This window comes from Tamandua tetradactyla, chromosome 3 (genome assembly GCF_023851605.1).
Source record: "Tamandua tetradactyla isolate mTamTet1 chromosome 3, mTamTet1.pri, whole genome shotgun sequence".
Lineage (NCBI taxonomy): Eukaryota > Metazoa > Chordata > Mammalia > Pilosa > Myrmecophagidae > Tamandua > Tamandua tetradactyla.
Window position 1 is genome coordinate 126,772,703 of NC_135329.1, and position 21,865 is coordinate 126,794,567.

The 21,865-nt window shown below is 39.9% G+C and overlaps 1 protein-coding gene across 2 annotated transcripts in view; it reads left to right on the forward strand.

The window, feature by feature from the left end:
• The window catches only part of GPD2 (glycerol-3-phosphate dehydrogenase 2), a 152,397-nt gene that overhangs the window by 7,643 nt on the left and 122,889 nt on the right, over nucleotides 1-21,865 (forward strand). The gene's annotated exons all lie outside the window — the stretch shown is intronic.

Sequence of the window (21,865 nt, forward strand, 5' to 3'; positions counted from 1 at the left end):
TCCTCCACCCTTCTATGGGGTCACTCTGTTTATTGAATCATGTTCCAGGTCTTTATCATGGAATTCATGGACCTCCCCAAGCTTGCCCTCATACTAAGGTTCTGCCCTTATCTTCTATGTGACCTAGCCAAATAGGATGACTTAGAATTCCTTAAATAGCTGTTATTCCTACTGCTGCGCCTATGTTAATGTTATTCCATTTACTTCTCCATCTTGAAACCCTTCCAGTTCCAAAGGCCCCGATGATTTGCTACCAGTTTCATGACACTTATCCACAGTGCCCCAGTCAGAAGTATTTCCACACTTCTTAAACTGTTTTTATTCCACTCAACAGCCTCGTCTTCACTCCTGCCTATTGGAATTATTTGGAAACATCCATCATTTCCTTTCCTGCAGAAGATCGTGCAGGGCAGGGGCTGGATCTCACACAATTTTATGGACTCCACATGCCTAACTCAAGTGCCTTGCACGTGTTTGACTCCTAGTAAATAGTTTTTAAATGAATGAGTGCCTCCTAATTCATTCATCCCTTCATTACTCAAGAAATAAGTGATAGGAATGGGTTGGGTGTGATTGGACAACAGAGTACACAGAAGCAGATGCATTTCAGATAATTAGTTAAGCTGGATATTTTAAGCTTAATTTTTTCCTGGCCTCCCCTTCCTCCCCACACATTTGGCAGTATTAATATCCAAAGGATATTTGGGGGTGGGGGAGTGGGAGAAAATCACTGCATGTGAACTGATGCTAAAAAAAAAAAAAAAAAAGCAATATCTGGAGGAAATCTAAATGAGGAGTCTTCACTCAACATCCACCAAGGGCTCCCTTCTCTTTACTCTTGTCCCTTCTCCCCAACCTTTTCACCTAATGCAACTGTTAAGAAATAATCTGGAAAATTAATTTTTATCGAGATGATTGATAAAATTATCTTGTCACCTGTGACAAAGCTTTCTGGATTCTAAGCAGACGAAACCCTGGGGTCTGTTTATGTCCAGGGCTGGGTTGGAGGAGCAGTGGTCACTAATGAGCATCACCGAAGTCACGTGATAGAGAATGAGGTGTGACTTTGGCAGGTCTCTTATACCTTTTAGATTCCTTCTCTGTAAAATGAGGCGGCCGGGTAGCATGAATTTAAAGCCCATAAAAAGCTCGCAATGTTTTGTGATACTTCCCTGCCTAACGGGAAGCTGATCTTGGCCAAAGCGTTCTGTCCCACCCACCCTGGACCTGGGCCTCACTTTCTTTCTGTCTTCTGAGTTCGGGATTTCCTTTTTCTCTGCCTCTCCAGACTTAACATTCACATCAGGGGGATGCAGCATTCCTTGACTCTTCCTTCAGGCTTGTGCTCCTAGGATCTAGTATGACAAGTGTATTTTTGCTTTTTCTTGCATTATGTTTGCTAATATTCAAAACCCTTTCCATGTTCCCAGCTCACACTAAATAATGAAAAAAAAATGCAGATTCACAGAATTTTTTTTTATTTTTATTTTTTGCATGGGCAGGCCCCGGGAACCCGGGTCCTCTGGCATGGCAGGCAAGCATTCTTGCCTGCTGAGCCACTGTGGCCCACCCAGATTCACAGAATTTTAAAATAGAAAGGGGTGTAAAGCTCTAACCCAATCCTGTCTTTTTGTTATTAATAATAGGTAATAATGATGGCTGCTGTCATTTATTGAACAATTGCCATTTTCTAGGCTGTGCTAAGTATTTTGCCTCATATATACAGACTATACCCTCCTCTAAAGATGGGGAAACAGAGGTCCAGAGAAGTTCAATGACTCAACCAAAACCACACAGTTATTTTCTGGTATAACAAACTTCCTTGAAAACTTTGTCAAGAAATAATAGAATCAAGAGGTATTGCCACTCCTCTTTCTGTATTGTATTTTCTGCTTTTCTCTACTTTGGATTTCCATGCCCAACTTTTTGAACTTTGCTTCTTAATGCACATTTACCCTGTCATACAATAGTTTCCACCTGTGTTGATGCTAAAACAGAAGGAGAACAAAACTCCTTCTGTTTTGGCTTCTGGGAATCCATGGCATTGTTAAAATTCTCTTAGTAACTTCGTATCTATCTGTTTTTCCATTCCTATACCTGGGTTGCTGAATGCTACAGGGAAAATGTAAACAACCATGCAAATTGTAGTTACATACAAATTTATGTTCCATAGCCTTTGTCACATGGCAGTTCCTTTGCCTGTCTAGAGACGATTTTCCCCATTTCTTGCTATAGTTTTTCCATATCTTCTGCATTTTCTTTTACTCTATTTCTTTATCAGAAGATGTTTGTAGTGGTTAGGGCAACTAAACTATTATAACAGAAAAATTCAAAAATAGATCAGCAGTCAAACATAATAGAAGTTTATTTCTTGCTCATGTCATAGTCCTCGTTGGTATGACTCAGTTTTTTTCTCTGCCTGCTGATTCAAGTACCCTGGATCCTTCCATTTTGTGGTTCTGCCGTCCTTTAGTTTTCAACTGAATCCAGCTAATGGGTGGCAAAAAGGAAGGAGCATACCAAATTTTCTGGAAGCTTAGTCTTGAAATGAATATCTCGCCTTCACTCACAACCATTGACCAGAAATCAGTTGCTGAGTCACACTATCCACAAGGGTGAACAGACCAAGGTAGTCTAGCTGGGAGTCCAGGAAGAAGAGGAAATGGGTTTTTCTGTGAAGAGTTAGCAGTCTCTTTTGAAATGTCCTTGCATCTTATTACACTGAGAAAACAGAGATACCGTGTCAGCTCTTAATACTTTTTCCTCCTTCCACATTTTCTTGTATTTGAATTCATCAACTCATTCATTAACTTCCAAGCCCAAAACACAGAGTTATACAAAGTTCTCCAATACCCTGATAACCTATCCCATTAGGTACTGTACTTGGTTACATTTCTTCATGTTCACTTGCATTTTCAAAAATTTATAGGAATGCTGAAGATTTTCTCATTACAAAAACAAGCAAACCAGGAAAAAAACAAAACTCTTCCTCACCTTCCACTTTCCTCTAGCTACATGTTCAATTTCTCCTTTCCTTCAAGCTGAGCTTCTTGAAACTATAGTTTATACTTAGTTTTTCTACTTCTTTATCTTCTATTCACTCCATGATTGTTGGAAATCTGGCTTCCACTACAGATGAATCTGAGTTTGTTATGATTATTGGTGCCCTTCCAACTAGCAAATCAATAGGAACTTCTGACTTGAAATTTCTGTGATTTTGGTCATCCCCTCCATGAAACTGAGTTTTCACTAGTCTACTGTGACTAGTTGTACTTTTTTTTTGCACTAGTCCTTATTGGTCTCCGTGCAGTCCCTTCTTTCTATACCTGTCCCTTAATATTGGTGTTCCCAGGGTCTGTCCTTAGTTCACGGTCTTCTCACTGTAGGTGCTCTCTTGTACCAAATTCATCCATATCCCTGATTTCAGTGATTCCCAAATTCACATCCAGACCAGATTTCTTCACTGAGTTCAGAATATCTACTTGTCTTGTCCTCTTAGGTATCTCATAGACCAGACAGGACTCCTTATCATCTCTCCCTTCTCCTATTATGCCCATCTCTCACACCTCAATTCTGTTTCTGTTCTCAAAAATGACATCTACTTTATGCCACAATCCAGAAGAGGGTCACCTTCTCGTTTTTATTTTTTCTTACCGTCCCCAACTGTTCATCATATGCCTTTCCAGATAGGTGAGAAACCCTGACTGTGTTCACTATGTGCCTTCTCACTTGAGAGAGAAACCCTGAACTTCATCAGCCTTCTTGAACCAAGGTATCTTTCCCTGGATGCCTTTGATTGGACATTTCTATAGACTTGTTGTAATTGGGAGATTTTCTCGGCCTTAGAACTGTAAATTAGCAACTTATTAAATCCCCCTTTTTAAAAGCCATTCCATTTCTGGTATATTGCATTCCACCAGCTAGCAAACTAGAACAGATTTTGGTACTGGAGAGTGGGTGCTGCTGCAGTTTGCATAAAACAAACATGTTGAAACAGCTTTTTAAATGAATAAGGGGAAGATTTAGGAGGAGTTGTAAGAAGCTTGATAGAGAAGGCCTAAAATCCTTTGAAGAGACTGTTGGTAGAAATGTGGACTCTAAAGCTATCTGTGATGAAGCTCTAGACAGAATGAGGCATTTATTATTTCAGACTGGAAGGAAGACGAGCCTTGTTTTAAAATGGCAGATAATCTGGCAAAATTGACCAGTGAGTTTGGCTGGGAGGTAGATTTTAAAAGCCATGAACTTGGATATTTAGCAGAAGAGCTCTCCAAATTAAATGTTTAAAGTGCAGCCTGGTTTCTTCTCACAGCTTATAGTGAAATGCAACAGGTGGGAGAGAAGCTGAAAACTGAACTCTTGAGTACAAGGAAACCAGAAATTGATGTCCTGGAAAATTCTGGCCCTCCAGAAAAGGAGACCGCAGAGAATAGTGCCCTGTGTGAGGATTTAACCAAATGCGGAACCAGTCAGCCATTTCAGAGAAAGCCAGGCTCGGATATGGAGTTATCTAGGAAGGATTTGTGGAAAGTCCGTATGTCTGATGGGCATAATCTAAGGCTACTGCATAGAAAACAGCGAGAGTGTTGTGGGATCTATATAAAGAGAACCACTGCCAGTCGGGACTGAGAGGGACAGAGAAAGGACACACTGGAGGAAAAATAACTTCAGAGGCACAACCATGGAGACTGAGGTCTGAAGTCAAGACCCTTCGGACCAGGAGAGCTGACTCACCCAAGCCCCTGGAGAGGGTGAGTTTGCCCCAGAGGCAGAGAATGGGCCTTTCACCTGGTTGCAGTGGAAGAGTCATGCCACTTCAGACCTTGGAGAGGTTGAAGTACATTCCTTGGGATTTGGGGAGAGCCTGGCTGCAGCCACATGGTAGGGTTGAGTGTGTGCCCTGAAGATAGCAGAGAGCCCAGGTGTAGCCCCAATACTTGGAGAGGGTACAGCTGAGAAAAAGGTGGTCTCCGTAATGTCCCCCAAGTTTGCGTTTGGAGAGAGGCAGGCTTCTGTGTAGACCCTTGGAGAGGGTGGGACTGCCACTTTCTGAAGCCCCGAGGATAAATGATTCTCAGACTTTGAAATCTAATGGACTTTGCCCTTCGGGTTTTTGAAGCTGTATGTATCCAGTGACCTCTGTGTTCTTTCCTCCCTATAGAAATATGTATATGTACCCTGTGACTGTTCCTCCTTTGTATGTTGGCAGCAAATAACTTATTTTGAGTTTTTATAGGTCCAGAGCCAGAAGAGAATTTTTCCTTAGGACAGATCATGCTTGTAATTAACTTTGAGATTGCATTTGATTGTTACTGAAATGCTTTAAATTTCTCTGATATTGTTATGGAATGAATGTATTTTGTGTATGGGAAAAACATGTATTTTTTAGGGTCCAGAGGGTGGAATGTGCTGGTTTGAAAGGATGTATGTCTCCTAGAAAAGCCATGTAGTAATCAAAATCCCATTTCATAAAGGTAGAATAATCCCTATTCAATACTGTATGTTTGAAACTGTAATCAGATCATCTCCCTGGATGATGTGATTTAGTCAAGAGTGGTTGTTAAGCTGGATTAGGTGATGACATGTCTCCACCCATTTGGGTAGGTCTTGATAAGTTTCTGGTGTCCTATAAAAGAGAGAACATTTTGGAGAATGAGAGAGATTCAGAGAGAGCAGAACAGAATGATGTAGCCATGAGAAACAGAGTCCACCAGCCAGTGACCGTTGGAGATAAAGAAGGAAAATACCTCCCAGGGAGCTTCATGAAATAGGAAGCCAGGAGAAGAAGCTAGCAGATGATGCCATGTTCGCCATGTGCCCTTCCAGATGAGAGAGGAACTCAGACTGTGTACACCATATGCCTTTCCAGATGGGAGAGAAGCCCTGACTGTGTTCGCCATGTGCCTTCTCACTTGAGAGAGAAACCCTGAAATTCATCAGCCTTCTTGAACCAAGGTATCTTTCCCTGGATGCCTTTGATTGGACATTTCTATAGACTTGTTGTAATTGGTAGATTTTCTCAGCCTTAGAACTGTAAACTAGCAACTTATTAAATTCCCATTCCATTTCTGGTATATTGCATTCTGGCAGCTAGCAAACTAGAATACCAACAGTTACTCATTCATTAAATAATCAACCACTGAGTAGTAGTGAACAAAAGAGATACAGTCTTTGTTCTTGTAGAGTTTATTTTCTAGTGTGTGTGTGTATGGTGTGTGTGTGCAACATAATGATTAAATAGAGGAGAAATTTGAGTTAATGAGAACTATATGACTATTTTGGATTTGCATGGTTTGAGGAGGCCTCTCTGAGGTATCAAGTAGACAACTGGATAAATGGAGTTTGGAGATTCTGTGACAGTTTTTGCTGAATATATGGGAGTTACTTGCATACAGATTGTATGTGATACTGATTGGGGTTATCTAGAGAGAATGTAAAAGATAGTGAAGGGGGTCATTGGTGCACTGTATTGTTTAGAAGGAAAGGAGGAGTTAGTTGCCAGTGGAATAGGAAGGAAACCATTAGAGTATGTTTTACTTTGTTAAAACTGCCAAAGTGCAATATACCAGAGATGGAATGGCTTTTAAAAGGAAGTTTAAGTTACAATTTTTCAGTTCTAAGGCCATGAAAGTGTCCAAATTAAGGTACCAAAAAGAGGTTACCATCATTCAAGAAAGGCTGGTGGGTCCAGAACTGCTCTGTCAGCTGGGAAGGCATGTGGCTGGGTCTGCTGGGGTCTTTGGCTTCTGGACACCTCTGTCAAATTGTAAGGCACATGGTGACATCTGCTAGCTCTCTCTCATTTCATAGGGCTTCCCTGGGGGCATTTTCCTTTTGCATCTCCAAAGGTCTCTGGCTGTATGGGCTCTGTCAATACTAAAGCTTTTCCAAAAATGGTTCCTGATAGGTTTTTTGATTGGGAGGGAACAGAAGAGACCAACACTCCTTCAAAGGAGCTTTATTATGAGGCTTTGAGCAGGCAGGCTGAAGCCTAAGATGGAGACAGCCCCGAGCAGGGGTAGGGGTACCGATCATATAGGATGGTTGGTGGGAAATAGGAAAAGGAAGTCATGGATTTTCATTGTCTAATTCTGATGTGGGAAATTGGCACATTCTCATTGGTTGGTTTAGAAGGTGGTATGCGGGAATTTGGCAGTGTTTCATTGGGGAGGTTTAAAATTCAAATGTCGCCATTGTCCTTGCAGGGTTGCTGCTGCCTGAGGGTGGATATTGGGTAAAGGGAACTTATCTCAAGATTGCAGCTGCCCAGGGCAAGAGAGTGTGGGCTGGGGTGGGTTCAGTGGCTTTCCTGGAAATCATGGGTAGGGGAAACTTCTTGGGATATTTGCTAGGTGTTGTTCACATCATCAGGGGAAGAGGTTCTGCCTAACAATTCCCTCTTAAAGGATTCCAGTAAAGAATCCCACCTTGAATGGGTGGAGATGCATCTTCATGGAAACAAACTAATCAAAAGTTTCCACCCACATTTGGGTGGGTCACATCTCCATGGAAACAATAAAGTAGATCCCACCCAGCAATCTTGAATGAAGTTTAAGAACATGGCTTTTCTGGGGGACATGACAGTTTCAAACTGTCATAGTGTGATATCCCTGAAGTTTAGAGTTCAAAATGATTTAAGGAAATGGATTTACTGTGTAAAATCTTGCCAAATGGAGCAAGTTAATTTTAGAGAAGTGACTATTGCATTTGCTGAAATGAGGTCATTTGTGATTTTGACAAACTGACATAGAGAATTTAAGTGGAGAAGCCAGGACAAAGGTTTTTGGATTGAGTTGTGAATGTGGAGACCATGCTTATGGATAACTCATTCAAGAAATTTTGTTGCGAGGTAAACCAGAGAAATGGAGCCGTAGTTGGAAAGGAATATTGAGCTACAGGGTAATAGTATACATTTTTTTTTTTGCAGATAGAATGATTAAGTAGAGAGGAGAAATGGTGAAGGAGAGAGTGATGGATAATTGAAGAAGTAAAATTCCTGAAGGGCCACAAAGGGAGGAGATCCAGGGCACAAATGTAAGAGTTGGCCTTTGCTAAGGACAGAAGCATTTCATTCCTAGTAAAAGGAAGGAGAGCGAAAAGAATGGGTGTGGGGCTAGTAGATCATAATATAGGTAGTGAAAAGATAAAGGAGTTCTTATCTGATCATTTTTTCCCCCCTCAAATGGAGTATGATGATGGGGAGGAGAAGGGTGAAGCAGGTAAGAATAGAGGAGATTTGAAAAGATAGTGTGCTGGTTTGAAACTGTTACATATCCCAGAAAAGCCATGTTCTTTAACTCTGATTGAGTATTACTGGGTGGGATCATTCTATTGTTTCCATGGAAATGCGATGCACTCAGTTGTGGGTGGGACCTTTTGATTAGGTGGTGTGTTAGTTAGATTCAGTTGTCAACTTGGCCAGGTGAGCATACCTAGTCTTGTTGCTGCGGACATAAGCCAACCGTACGTGAACCTCATCTGTTGCCAATTACATCTGCAGTTGGCTAGGAGGCGTGTCTGCTGCAATGAGTGACATTTGACTTAATTGGCTGGTGCTTCAATGAGAGAGCGCAATGTAACACAGCCTAAGCAGCTCGGCATTCCTCATCTCAGCACTAGCAGCTCAGCCCAGGCCTTTGGAGATGCAGAAAGAAGTCACCCTGGGGAAAGTTGTTGGAACCCAGGGGCCTGGAGAGAAGACCAGCAGAGACCATCCTGTGCCTTCCACGTAAGAAAGAACCTCAGTGGAAAGTTAGCTACCTTTCCTCTGAAGAACTAACAAAATAAATTCCCTTTTATTAAAAGCCAATCCATCTCTGGTGTGTTGCATTCCGGCAGCTAGCAAACCAGAACAGGTGGTTTCCTGGAGATGTTGTCTCCATCCATTCAAGGTGGGGTTGCTTGCTGGAGCCCCTTAGAGGGAACCATTTTGGAAGAGCTTTAGAGCCAACACAAGACCCAGATGTTTGAAGATGAAGAAAAAAACGCCCCTGGAGAAGCTGTTTGAAAGGACCCCAGCAGATACCTTCCTAGCCACACATGCCTTTCCAGCTCTCAGAGATGTTGCGTGTTCATTGGCCTTTCTTGAGCTAAGTTATCTTTCCCTGGATGCCTTAATTTGGACATTTTCATGGCCTTAGAACTGTAAACTTGTGACTTAATAACTTCCCTTTCTAAAAGCTGTTCCATTTCTGGTATATTGCATTCTGGCAACTTTAGCAAACTAATGCAGTCATTTTCATACATCCAGTGGAAATATCCTAAGATTGCTGGGCATGCATATTGCCCATTAGAGATATGTGGCCATGAATTTAAATTGAGACCATTCAACATAGTAGTGCAATTTTCTCCAGGCATTTTCTTCATCTGCTTGGGTGGAGGTATTTGAACAGGCAGATAGTTGGATTTAAATTTGGGTATTACATAATGGGGATTTTTAGCAAGGAAGTTAAGGGTACTTGCAGGAGGGAAATTATAATGATGGACATTTATCCTAGGCTAGCCAGGAAAGGAAGTGAGAGTGTGATTGATAGTGGAAAATAATAGAATAGGGTCATAGAATAGGGTCAATGGATTGGAGAGCCAGTAAATGCCAAAGGGATGTTGGAATGGAAATACCTATGTACAGGAGCTGGAAAAAGAGTAGGTAGTACTCACAGGATGGGGAGCTTGAAGTTGAAGTCTTAGAGCTGGAACAAATACTTATAATGCCAAAACCAAGGGCTGTGACCATGAGAGTGCATGCCTGACATAGGTCCTGCCCCCCCCTGCCCCCAAATGATTGTTGGAGGCGAGGTGGTTGAAGAATTGGAGACTGCCCTAGAAGACAACAGGAAGGAAGACAAGTGTAAGATTGGAAAGGAAGACAGGCAGGTGCTAAGTTAACAAATGAAGAGGAGATACCAGTAGATGGGTAGATGATAGCAAGAAGCTGTAAGGGGTTCTAATAGCATGTATGTCATAATAGCTATAATTTTTAATAGAAATAGAGGTAAAATTGGAAGGTGCAATGGAGAGACACTTAATCCGCCTCCAGGCTCCGGAATTTTTGGGTTGTGAGCAGGGGTGTTACTCAAACTATTTAGCCACAGGCATGGGATCGGAACTCAGATACAGGTGATTCCTCTGGGAATAGGAGTCCTTTGTGAAGCCATGCATAGCTCTTTATTTGCATTATCATGGGAAAGTACTACACAAGGGGCTTATTATCAACTGATTCAGTCATGTTTCAATATTTTAACAACCGGTACAGCTGTTCCTATTTAAACTGACTGTAAATGAGACTTGAGGGGTGTTCTTGAGGGAATGCTTATGAAATGGGTGGTGCTCAGAGGTTTGTGACTGAGCCAGAAAGCGTGTCCTCACCTTCTCTGATCTAAAAATGGCTACCAATTTGAACAGAGAAAAAAAAAACTCTCTTGTGGGTCAAAGTTGTCCCAGTAACTTGCGTTAATTCAGGTCACAAACCTTTGATCAGGCTTCTTACAGGAAATGTTTTAATTGCACCCACCAACTTCATTACCAGAGATAGAGTATAAACATTGTACTCCAAGTGATTAGATCCTGAGCAAATGTGAATGAGAACCTGTTACCTCCTTTGGCCCTCTGAAACAGGCAACCTGTGACCTGGAGTTAGAGCTGCTCTGGATACTTGGCATAATATGGATTTGTTTCTGATAGAACACTCCATAAAACAACAGTATCTGTTCTGTTTGAAAGAATGTTTACTTTGGGGAGAGATGCTGAAGAAATGCCTGAAGAGGTCTGCCTACTTCCCCCCCCCCCCCATTATTTATTTATTTCTAATCCATATGTTTTACTCATCTGTCAGTAAGGTAGATAAAAGGAGCATCAGACACAAGGTTTTCACAATCACATAGTCACATTGTGAAAGCTCTATCATTATGCAATCATCTTCAAGAAACATGGCTACCGGAACACAGTTCTACATTTTCAGGCAGTTCTCTCCAGCCTCTCCATTACATCTTAACTAAAAAGGTGATATCTGTATAATGTGTAAGAATAACCTCTAGGATAACCTCTCAACTCTGTTTGGAATCTCTCAGCTATTGATACTTTATTTTGTCTCATTTTGCTCTTTCCCCTTTTGGTCAAGAAGGTTTTCTCACTCGCTTGATGCTGAGTCCTAGTTCATTCTAGGATCTCTGTCCCATGTTGCCAGGAAGGTCCACACCCCTGGGAGTCATGTTCCACGTAGAGAAGGGGAGGACAGTGTGTTTGCTTGTCATGTTGGCTGAGAGAGAGAGAGAGGCCACATCTGAGCAACAAAAGAGGTTCTCTTGGGGGTGACTCTTAGGCCTAATTTTAAGTAGGCTTAGCCTATCCTTTGTGGGGTTAAGTTTCATATGAACAAACTCCAAGATTGGGGCCCAGTCTATTGCTTTGGCTGCCCCCACTGCTTATGAGGATATCAAGAATTCTCTACTTGAAGAAGCTGAATTTTCCCCCTTTCTCACCATTCCCTCAAGGGGACTTTGCAGATACTTTTTTATTCACTGCTCAGATCACTCTGGTATTTATAGGGCCTACTGTTTTATCAAAGCAGTGATGGAATACCTTTCCTCAGCCTGTGAGTCTCAAATTCACTTGGATGGCTGGAGCCAAGTGCTGTTTAGGCCAAAGCGGGTTGTGGCCCTGTATAGATTGGCTGCCTTTTCCCTCCCCTATCAACTAGTCTTTTATATCATCCTAATCCAGCATTGCCAGTGTGGGCTGTAAGTGACCCGGTATGAAAAGTGCTGAGCCTCTAGCAGGTGCTCAGTAATGCATGGCAAGTATTCCCAAGGGAGTTGTTGAAAGCAGATGTGATTGTTACTTCATTTGCATTATCTCAAATTCTCACTATAGCTTGTGACCCCACTATAACTTGTGAACAAATTCTCATTTTGTAGATGAGAAAACTAAAGCACACAGTCACACAGCTAAATGAGTGGCTCAGTTGGAATTCAGTCTGGGTCTTTCTGTCTTTAATGCCCACTACCCCTGCTGGCTCTTGCAGTGAATGTTCTGTTGAGCGGTCAGTGGTGTCATTTGAATGAGTTTAACTGAGACTTAAATAGTTATTGTGTCAGATGCTAAAGGCCAACTCATTCTCAAAAGTCTATGAGTATAGACTGTTCTTCAGAATAAGTTAGATAATCTTGTGACCTTCCGCAGTTCTTGTTCCAAGATTCTTAATACAGTGTAAAGGCAAACTGTCTTTTCTTACTCTATATGAGTCTCCTACTCTAGTCCAGAAAAGATGAGAACGGTTGAGTTATACAGGAAAATAACTCAAGTAATGGTCAGATGATGTGGGAGTTAGTCAAATGTCAGCTATCCGTCTGTCTGGTGCTCTTTAGAGTTCTTACTCTTTTTTTCCCCACCACACACACACGCACACACTTTTTTTTTCTTATTACAAGCATAATACATGTTCATTTGATAAATTTAGAAAATGATGCACACAGGAAGAAAATGAAAACGATTTACCTACCATTCAAAGATGAAATATTTTAACATTTTGTGGTATGTCTTTCTGGTTTTCACTTGTGTGTTTTTGTGTGCGCATGCACATATACATTCAAAAAGAAATATATATTTTTCTTTATACACACACACACAAACCAAACCCATAGATACTGTTTTATCTACTTTTTCCCCTTCATAATTATTTTCTACTTGCCATTACTGCATCTCCATCAGAGTGTAATTAAAAATAATTAAGTCCTAAGTATTGAGGACAATTCCATAATGTCTAATTTATTTAAGGCTGGTTCCACTTATTTCTAGACCTTTCTTTATTATAATTATTAATAGTGTAAAAATGTTTCTTTTGCAAGTGTGGCAAAAGGATATGGATGACAGTCCTTTAGGCATGGTGAATGACCCATCTCTGCTGTCCAGTTTGGATGGGAAAATAGCTGGAGGCCTTGGAGAGTGAAAGGTCAGGGTTAGGGGGTCCAGAGTCATGAAACAGGAAATGTGCACATAATCTCCATCTTTAATGTGAGGAAAACTGAAGTCCAGAGAAGTTAGGTTTCTACTCAGGCTGAACAGTGAGATTGTCACAAGATGCAGGTAAGTAGGACTCAGGTCTTTGACTGCCCATTCTGTGATCTCTGCAGAACACATGGCTTCATCAGAGAAACAGAAAAATAATGTTGCTGGCATTTGTGCCAAACTAATGGTGCAGGGCTTGGTTAGGTACAACTGCACTGCATGAGTTGGGCCCTAAGGTCGCGGTGTTGATATCGGAACCTGGAGTTTTGACAGGAGCCCTACTAGATAATGCCATTTTGTGAGTCACTTGCCTCCTGATAAGAAGAGAGGCTAAATTTTTTTTTGATTAATTTTGGATTTTCTCTTATCATCTCAGAATTTAAGGTTAAGGGAAGTCTGTTGAATATAAATTGCTCATGTACTTTGCTGATTTCCACCAGCTATGTGATTTGACTGACAACAGTGTGAGCCTCGCCCACTGGGGTCTGGTGAATTGCATCCTCTCAGCCGGAGTGTTTCTTGAGCTGGAATTGAAATGCACGGCCCTTTAGTTTCCAGTGTGATGCCAACACTCAGGCAATTGACTTCTGCTCTTCAGTCTCCAATAGGGGGAAAATTATATAATAAAATGGGGATAGGTCAGGCATCCTCAAGATTCAAACCCATAAATATAAATAACTGTAATTAATCATATGCAGTCTCTCTTGCCGATTAAATCTTGATTCAGCTGGGTCAATAAGTTTCACACAGCTCTTCGACTTCCCAGCCTGTGGTTAGTGGGGAGTGTTCCGGGTGTCTTGGCTTGTTGAGAATTGACCCAGGGTTTTTTTTTCCAAGTGTGGGTCCAAGATCAGTTCAGGAAATAAAGGGTTGTGGGAAGGAAAAAAAAAAAAAAAAAAAGCCATCTGCGAACAACCGCAGCCCAAGGGGAAGTAGACGTGTAAAACAGACTCCTGCTGTTGGCATTTGAGAGGCTCTCTCAGTTGCTACTCTTTGTTCTTTGTTACCAACTTGTTAGACTGAATGGGGTGGAGCAGGCTTTTAAGCATGGAAGTTCAATAGATATTTATATTCAAGATTATCCTCAAATTGTTTGTGTTTCCAGTACAGAATCCCGTTTTTGATTGTGGTTTCCAATCTTGACTGTTTTTTCCTGTGACTTGTTCTTTTAACTCTGTCCTCATTTTGCTCTTTCTTGTCTATGGTTAATGGTGTCGTAAGGAAAAAAACACCTGCCTCTAATATAGTTCCCCTTAAAGAATCCTCTAGCATGCAGCTAGAGTGGTTTTTAAAATACCATAAATTCCATCTCATCATTACACTGATTAAAACCCATCATTGACTTTCTGCTTCTCTCCTCTCAAAATAAAAACCTTGCCAGGAGGAGACTGTGACTTGGTGTCTGCCTGGCTCTCTGACTCATCTGGAACCCACTACCCACATTGTTGACAGTACTGCCTCCACAGTGGTCTTTCAGTTTCCAGAAGAGACCATGCTTGTACGTGCTCAGAGCCTGTGCAAGGGTGCTCCCTCTGGAAGACCATGCTTTCAGATAGATCCTTGTGGCTCTTGCTCATCAATAAGTGTTGTCAAATCACCTCCATGAACTTCCTACTAAAAGTACATCCTTCTCATCCCCAGTTGCTCTTTATCCTGTTATTCTGTTTTATTTTCTTCCTAGCACTCATCACTTACAAAGTGTTCAATTTTTAAATTGGTTTCCATGTTAATTTTCCGTCCCCCTCCATGCGCCAGAGCATAGAAATTCCCAACTCCTAGAGCAGCGCTCTGTAAATCTCTCATAAGTGCATGTTGTAGAACAAATGCCCCTACTTTCATCTTCTTTACTTTCTGTGGGTCTTTCAGTGATACCTTCCTGAGTATTTGATTAAACTCTTGGTTTGGTTGTTAGTGTTACAAATTTTACTTTTCCCACGCCTAATGGTAAGCATGTGCTTTTCTAAGTTGATTTTCAACGAGGCATTTTGGTTTTTTTCTTAAAAGTGGCAGATAGATTTTTTTATCTGTAAACTTTTCTTTAAATCTGAGAGAGCACAGAAAAATGTGCTCATTTCTTGGGCAGAAGCAGACAGTTTTGTCACAGTTTTAAGATAAGTGGATTTGCTCTGGGATGAGGCAGATTGTATTAAGAATTGTGAGTCCTTCTGAAGAAGAAAAGAAAAATCTGAAAAGGAGAGACTTGGGAGGATGCCTCATTCAGGTGGAGAGAGTAAGAAGGCATGTCCTGGACTGTTTGTAGTAAAATGACTGGGATGGATACAGCTTTGCTCATTATTTTTGCGTGGGTGAAAGAAGATGTACTATCATCGCTTTACCATCTTTATGGTGGTGGGTTTGGAGCATTTAGAAAATGTGTTATTTTCACGTATTTTTGGATGGAATAAAAAAATGAATTATTTCAATCTGTCTGTCTTGTTGTCTGATTCTCATTTCCTTAGGGGTCAGGCATTCTTGGAAAGTGTGATCACAAAGCTAAATGAAACAATACACAATTATTTTGAGTATAGTACATCTCAAATTCCGTTTGCATGTATGTTTTGTTCATGTAATTTGGTCCTCTCTTGAGCGTTACATTTATACAAGCTATGGATTATTAGATAAACAAGGGAGTGAATTTTAAATGCAAATTTCAACAGCCTAGAGGGGAAAAAGCTACAAAATATAAAATGTGGCTAGCTTTATTTTCTGGGACTCTTATCAACCCCAAGGCAGCAGAGTTAACAGGTCTCCTCACCCTTGGTCTCCTGACCTGATCCTCAGCTGTGGCTTTTGTAAATTATTTTTGTAATGCTGTTTGTTAGTGAAACTGTATTGAAGTATTGAAGTTTAGAACTTTCTTTTTCTTTTTTTACAATGTCAGTTCACTGAACTGAAATTATCGTGCTATAACTAATTAAAATTATCACAGTTTTTTAATAAGCTCAGAGTTTTATAAACTATCTTCAATAAATATTTTCTAAAATGCATTTGTAATGACATATATGATACAATTGGAACTTTTGAAAGAAGTGGTCTGTTTTCTTCTCATTCTGTGATAAAAAAAAGTGAAACAAGAACTTAGAAAACCTGTTGGCATCAGCATTTTGAAGTTAAAATAAAATCAGCTTTCCAAACTTTTGTCTCTGCTTATTACATCTGAAGTCCAATTATCATGCTGTCCATGTCTGTGCTATTTCAAAGAGATTTCAGAATTATGATTTTGAGACTTTTTGAGTTTTTTTTGAGCCTTTAAAGGAAGATGCCCATATATAGGTCTTTGTTAATTCATAATAATACCGTATTTCATAAAAATAAAAGATATTTAAAACAACAGTGGTAATCTCTGATTAAGCCTCAGGCACATGTAAGCTTATCTGAATGAAGACCCCTTTCTCTGAACATGTTATTTAATCGAAATTTTCAAGTAGTGCTTTTCTTTGGACTGTAAAGTTAAAGTTAATTATCACCCATATGTGTTAAAATCCTTTCCACTTGATTCACAGTGCCTCTGTTATTTTATAGCATCTAAGCCTGTTTTGAGTACATTTATTGATATGGTAAAATAGATGTTTCCTTATGAAACTTTTTAGGATGTGTTTTAACAACCATGATTGTCAATAACTTTTAAAGCTTTGTTAGAGTTATAATAAATCTGGATGAGAAGCTTAATGTATTATATTTCAATGTCAAGACAGACACTTTGAACACTGTTGTTTGGTATGCAGTTTGTGCTATAACAAAGTAAAGGACTTTTCTTGTCTTAATTACTGAAGTAGATTCTATACCAGCATGTAAACTCTAAAAAAGGTTCTGTGCTGCCAAAGGAATGTTAACCATTTTCCTAACTCAATAATAGGATTTGTAAAGGGGCAGAGAGACTGAAAGATGCACAGAACTCTAGTGTGGTCTGTTTGATGAACTTTCTTTGTGATTCATTGGTAACATTCCTTCTTCCTCAGAGCAAAACTTAAGTTGTTTTTTTTTCTCCCCAGTGTCTGCTGTACTCTTTTTAAAACTAAGCAAGGTATTTCTTACTTACTGTTATATAAATGCAAGTTTAACTTCATACTAGGCTTTTTAATTTACTCAGTTTCTTAATTCTGGCTTGTGTTTTTGTAAGGGTTGGGCATTTTAGGGAGGGAGTATTTCAGGCTTCATGTGAGACGGGTATTTTGTGTATCGCTTTTCAGGGTTACTCTAAATTACATATATGGTAATAAAGAAAGTAGAAATATATTTTTGTGAAGGATTAAAATCAGGCTTGTCTGACTCTAAACAAAAATCCATAATGTATTTAGGGTGATAGACTTCATATTAATTTTGACTTAGGTGAATTTGAAACGAAAAATAAGTTCACTTGCATGAACTAGCTAGTTCTTTGTGGCTTTTATAGCAATTCTTAAAGCAAATATAAAAGAAATTAAATGCTGATCATTTTGCATTTCTTAAATGTAAATCAACTATCAGCTGAGATAGGCTTCATTTCAGTAATTCTACTGTGAACCCCTTGAAAATAGGGAAAAAGGGTCACCTGTATTGCAGAAGCCCGTGTCTATAATACTAATGTGCATTTTAGAAATGGCAGAAAGCAAAAATACGTAATATGGGAGTTGCCTTAGGAAACAGTATTTTTAAAAAATCTAGTCTTCTATAATAAATGACTGGTAAATGTATCCTCTTGCTTCTCTAGAGCCCCCTCCCTTCTATTTTATTTCAGATGACTTTGTAAAATAAATGATTTAATTGGTTGTGGCATTGCATATTAAATGAAAAAAAATTGCACATTGAAGGGATTCATGTAATAAAGTTTGAGACAAATTTTTTTATAAGCAGACTTTTAACTGGCTCACTATTAAATAGATGTTGGCCTGTTTTCTCTCTCTCTCTCTCTCTTTTTTTTTGCTTACATTTCTTAAACTCTGGAACATTTGGAAGCAGCTCAGCTCTTCCCTTTGCCAGCTCCTTTTTCTGTCAGGCTCTCGGGTTCCTGCCCAGGAGCCTCTGGGCTGAGGAATGGTCCTGAGCTAACCTCTTTCTCAGTCATCCAGAGTGCTGTGTATGCTTCTAAAATGATAAAACTCACCTGTGGAAGCCCCAGAGAGATTAGCAGGAAGTTTTTCCAAAGAACTTTCTGCGTTGATGCTATATAAACCAGTACAAATATAGTATTTATTTTCTTTTAGTTTCTGTTTGTCTCTTGCTTTTTGGTTCTCTTGTCTTTATTAAAATAATACTCTTTTAAGGGTCCCTCTCCATCTGTTGGGTTGGACCCTCTGACAAGAGCTTTCCTGGGACGATCCATTGGAAATGGTAGAGCATGACCTTCCCAAAGGCAGCCTATCTTCCTGATAGGGTATGAAAAGCAGACGAAAAGGAAGGGTTTGGATGCTGTGCCAACAGTGTGATTATGTTGCTTTAGCTTCTTCGTCAGCCACAGGCCAAGATTCTGGACACCCAGAATTGAAGGATTCATTGCATTTCTAACGTTTCTGTTGACTTTTATTTGGTTCTACATTTATCCTGTAGTAACAGGAAAATACTTCTCTTGAGGAACTCAGTAAAACCTTTTTTTTTGGTCCTTTGATATCCTGTTCAGTGAATATATTCCTCAGTAGAGGTTGCCGTTGTTTGGTGTGTGTGTGTGTGTGTGTGGGGGTGTATAATAGAGGAAGGGCTGGGGAAGAAGGTCATTGAAAGTGTCTGATGTCTTCCTAGGCCTTGATCTGATCACTTATTCCCATTGGGTTAATCTTTTGTTGATAATTGTTGGGTGCATTTCTTATCCAGGCTAGGGTCAGAATTGGCCTAAATCCTTTTTAAACACGTTTAAAGCAATAAAAAAAAAATAAAAAGACTGTTCATTTTCAGTTTATGGCCCAGGACTCTGGCCTGTTTCTAGAGAACAGACTGACGTGTCTCTGACATTGACTATTTTCTTTTTTAAGTTCACTTCTATCTGACAGATTTCAAAAAGCATGCTCGAGGACTCTCTGTTTCTGTAGGGATCACATGCTGCTGTGTAAGATATGTGTGTAGAAGCACCTCTCAGCTTGGCTGGTGTGATGGTTTGAAGTTGTATGTATCCCAGAAAAGTATGTTCTTCGTTAATCAGTTCCTGTGGGTGTGGATCCATTTTAAGTTGGATCTTTTGGTGAGTAAGATCTTAAGATGTGACCTACTTCATTCAGTGTGGACCTTAATCCTCTTACTGGAGACCTTTGGAAGAATGAAATTCAGACAGAGAGAGAGCGCCACAAAAGCAAGGAGCTGAAAGCAAGAAAACCTGGAAGAGAAGGGAGAGACAAGCAGAGGCCACCATGTATGTGCCTTGCCATGGGACAGAGGAGTCCAGGGTCACAGCAGCCAGTCTTTGGGGAGAAAGCATCACCTGATAATGCCTAGATTTGGACATCTTTCTCAGCCACAAAACTAAGCTTGTAAGTTAATAAATTCCCACTGTTAAAAAACCAATCTGTTTTTTGATATCAGTTTTTGGGAGACCAGCGGACTAACTGGGAGGAAACATTTACAGGTGTTAATGTTACCCTCACTGAGGTTAAACCTTCAGGAGAGAGTAGAGATTGTACATGATATGCTTTAATTGTTACTTGTCTCTGTAAGCCCTTGATCAGAATATGTTTGGTATGTCTGAGCCGTGATGTGCTTTCTTAGAGGGAATTAGAAACAGCTTTTGCTATCAAATTAATTGACTTACTTGGTTGAAACATGTCTGGCTTGACTTTTATTGTTACATCTGGGCTGCAGGTTTGAACTTGCTTTTGAGTTCTCTCCCTCTTTCTCCATTTTGCCTTGGGATTTCCCACCAATTTCCATCATAGGCTTGCTTTCTAGGACTTCCTCTGGTGTGGTCCTGCACCCTTATTTTGCAAGATTCATGCTTCTCTCTCCTGTAAGTCACTGAATTTGTTTGTGGATAGGCTTTGAGGCCTTGCTCGCTGAGGTGTGCCCTTTGTGGTTTTGACAGCATGTCTAACTCAAAGTAGGTGACAGGCCCTTTTCCATGCACAGCTACAAGGTGGATGGCTGTGCAACTGAGTGTAAGGAGCTTATTGCTGCCTTTGGACCTGTGTATGCTTAGGTAAAGGGCTTGGTAAAGCAGCACATGCTTTGTCTAGATTACGTTCTGGGGGTTTTATTTGTCCAGTACATCTGAGTTTCTCAGTGTAGGTTATGAGTTGGTCATTGTAATGCCTTTATATCTTGGTACAGAACACAGATTCCAAAGACCACAAGGATTGTGGTTGAAGTCACGCTTCTGAAAATGATCTTTCGGCTGCACTGCCCCTCCGGTCAATCTCTTCCTCTCCGCCCTGCAATCATGCTTGTCAAGGGATGGGGAGAAATATGCCTACTCCTTTGCTGGAATCAAAGTCCAGAATCAAAACCCTGATAAGTTTCTTTTTTTTATTAAATTAATGGAAAACATGGATATTGGAAAGGTACATATCTATACAAGAGGTCAGAAGCCTAAGAAAGTTTTTAATGAGAAAAACCTCAGGCTTCCTTCCATAGAAGAGTGACAAATGCAATTGGATGGATTTTTACTTGTGCTAAATTTACATTTTGATAAGATAAGCTAATGGAGAGAAGATGAAGACAGAGTTTGAGTATTTCTCTAGTACTCATTTAGAGAATTCAAGGACCAGGAAGTGTTTCCCTTGTTCTGTAATAAATTTGCTCATATGTGGTTGCTGAAGAGACCCTCTGCCTTTTTCAGAGGGTGGTTATTTCTTGCTTTTAAAGTCTAAAGTATATGGTTAAATCATTCAAATGTGCAGTTTATCTGGGAGAGTAGCCTTAGAAGGAAGCAGAAGTGGTGAGCATTCAGAGACCGTTTGAAATAGTATCTCAGCAGTTGCTCTCACTTGTTGAAGTCACTCTGTCTATAATGGGAGTCCCAAAAGGACAGCTAAGAATTCAGTTGAATCAGATGAGTTGCAGTGTCAGCCAAAAAGCATGGGTCAGCAGAACACCAAATATATAGACAAGGTTTTTAAATCTTTCAGAGAGGGAAAGTCATGGAATGTACAAAGAAGAGAGAAGTCATAACGGCATGAGGCTTTTGCTTTTTTTTTTCTGTCAGTGATAGTGAATATTGGGAGATAATGAAGCAGTATTATGGGGAGAACTATTTTCAACCTAGAGCTCTGTATACAACCAAAAGATTTGTCAAGCGCGGATAATACAATAAAAAAATAGTTTCAGACATACAAGGAATCAGAAGAGTTCTCTTCACACTGGCAAGTGAACAGAAGTCTTCAAGTTCCAGCTTTGCAGCAGTCCTAGAAAACAAGTGCAGACTGAACCCAAGGAGGGAAAATAAGCCTGTAGTATATATGATGCTAATTATTGAAATATTCAGCCATATGGAATAGTTTAATAAATCGTGGCCCATCCATACAACCTGATAAAATAAATGTCATACAAAACTATTTATTGACCTATTCATGGTGTCTTGATTAATAAAAACAGGTTATAAGACAGTAATTTTCCAATAAGTATAGTGAATATACATATATATATGTATTTGCTAAGTATATATATATATTTGCACATATACTTTATACACACTTTTTCATGCGTAAATTGGGAAGATTGTGCCTTAAAAATTTTTTTTTAATGCATGGATCAGCATTGAGAAGGGGCAGACCCTATTTTTGTTTCTTAGCAGTAAAGTACATTGTAATATGCAGTGGTTATATTTGTCACTTCTAGGTAGAAGATTCCCCAAACCACATCTTTAGCTAGATTACTCTTGTGATCTGAGTTTCAGAGCCACATATCATCCTGTTTTCTCTAACTAGGTTTTCTGTCAGTGCCTCAACATTACTTTAATCCATAT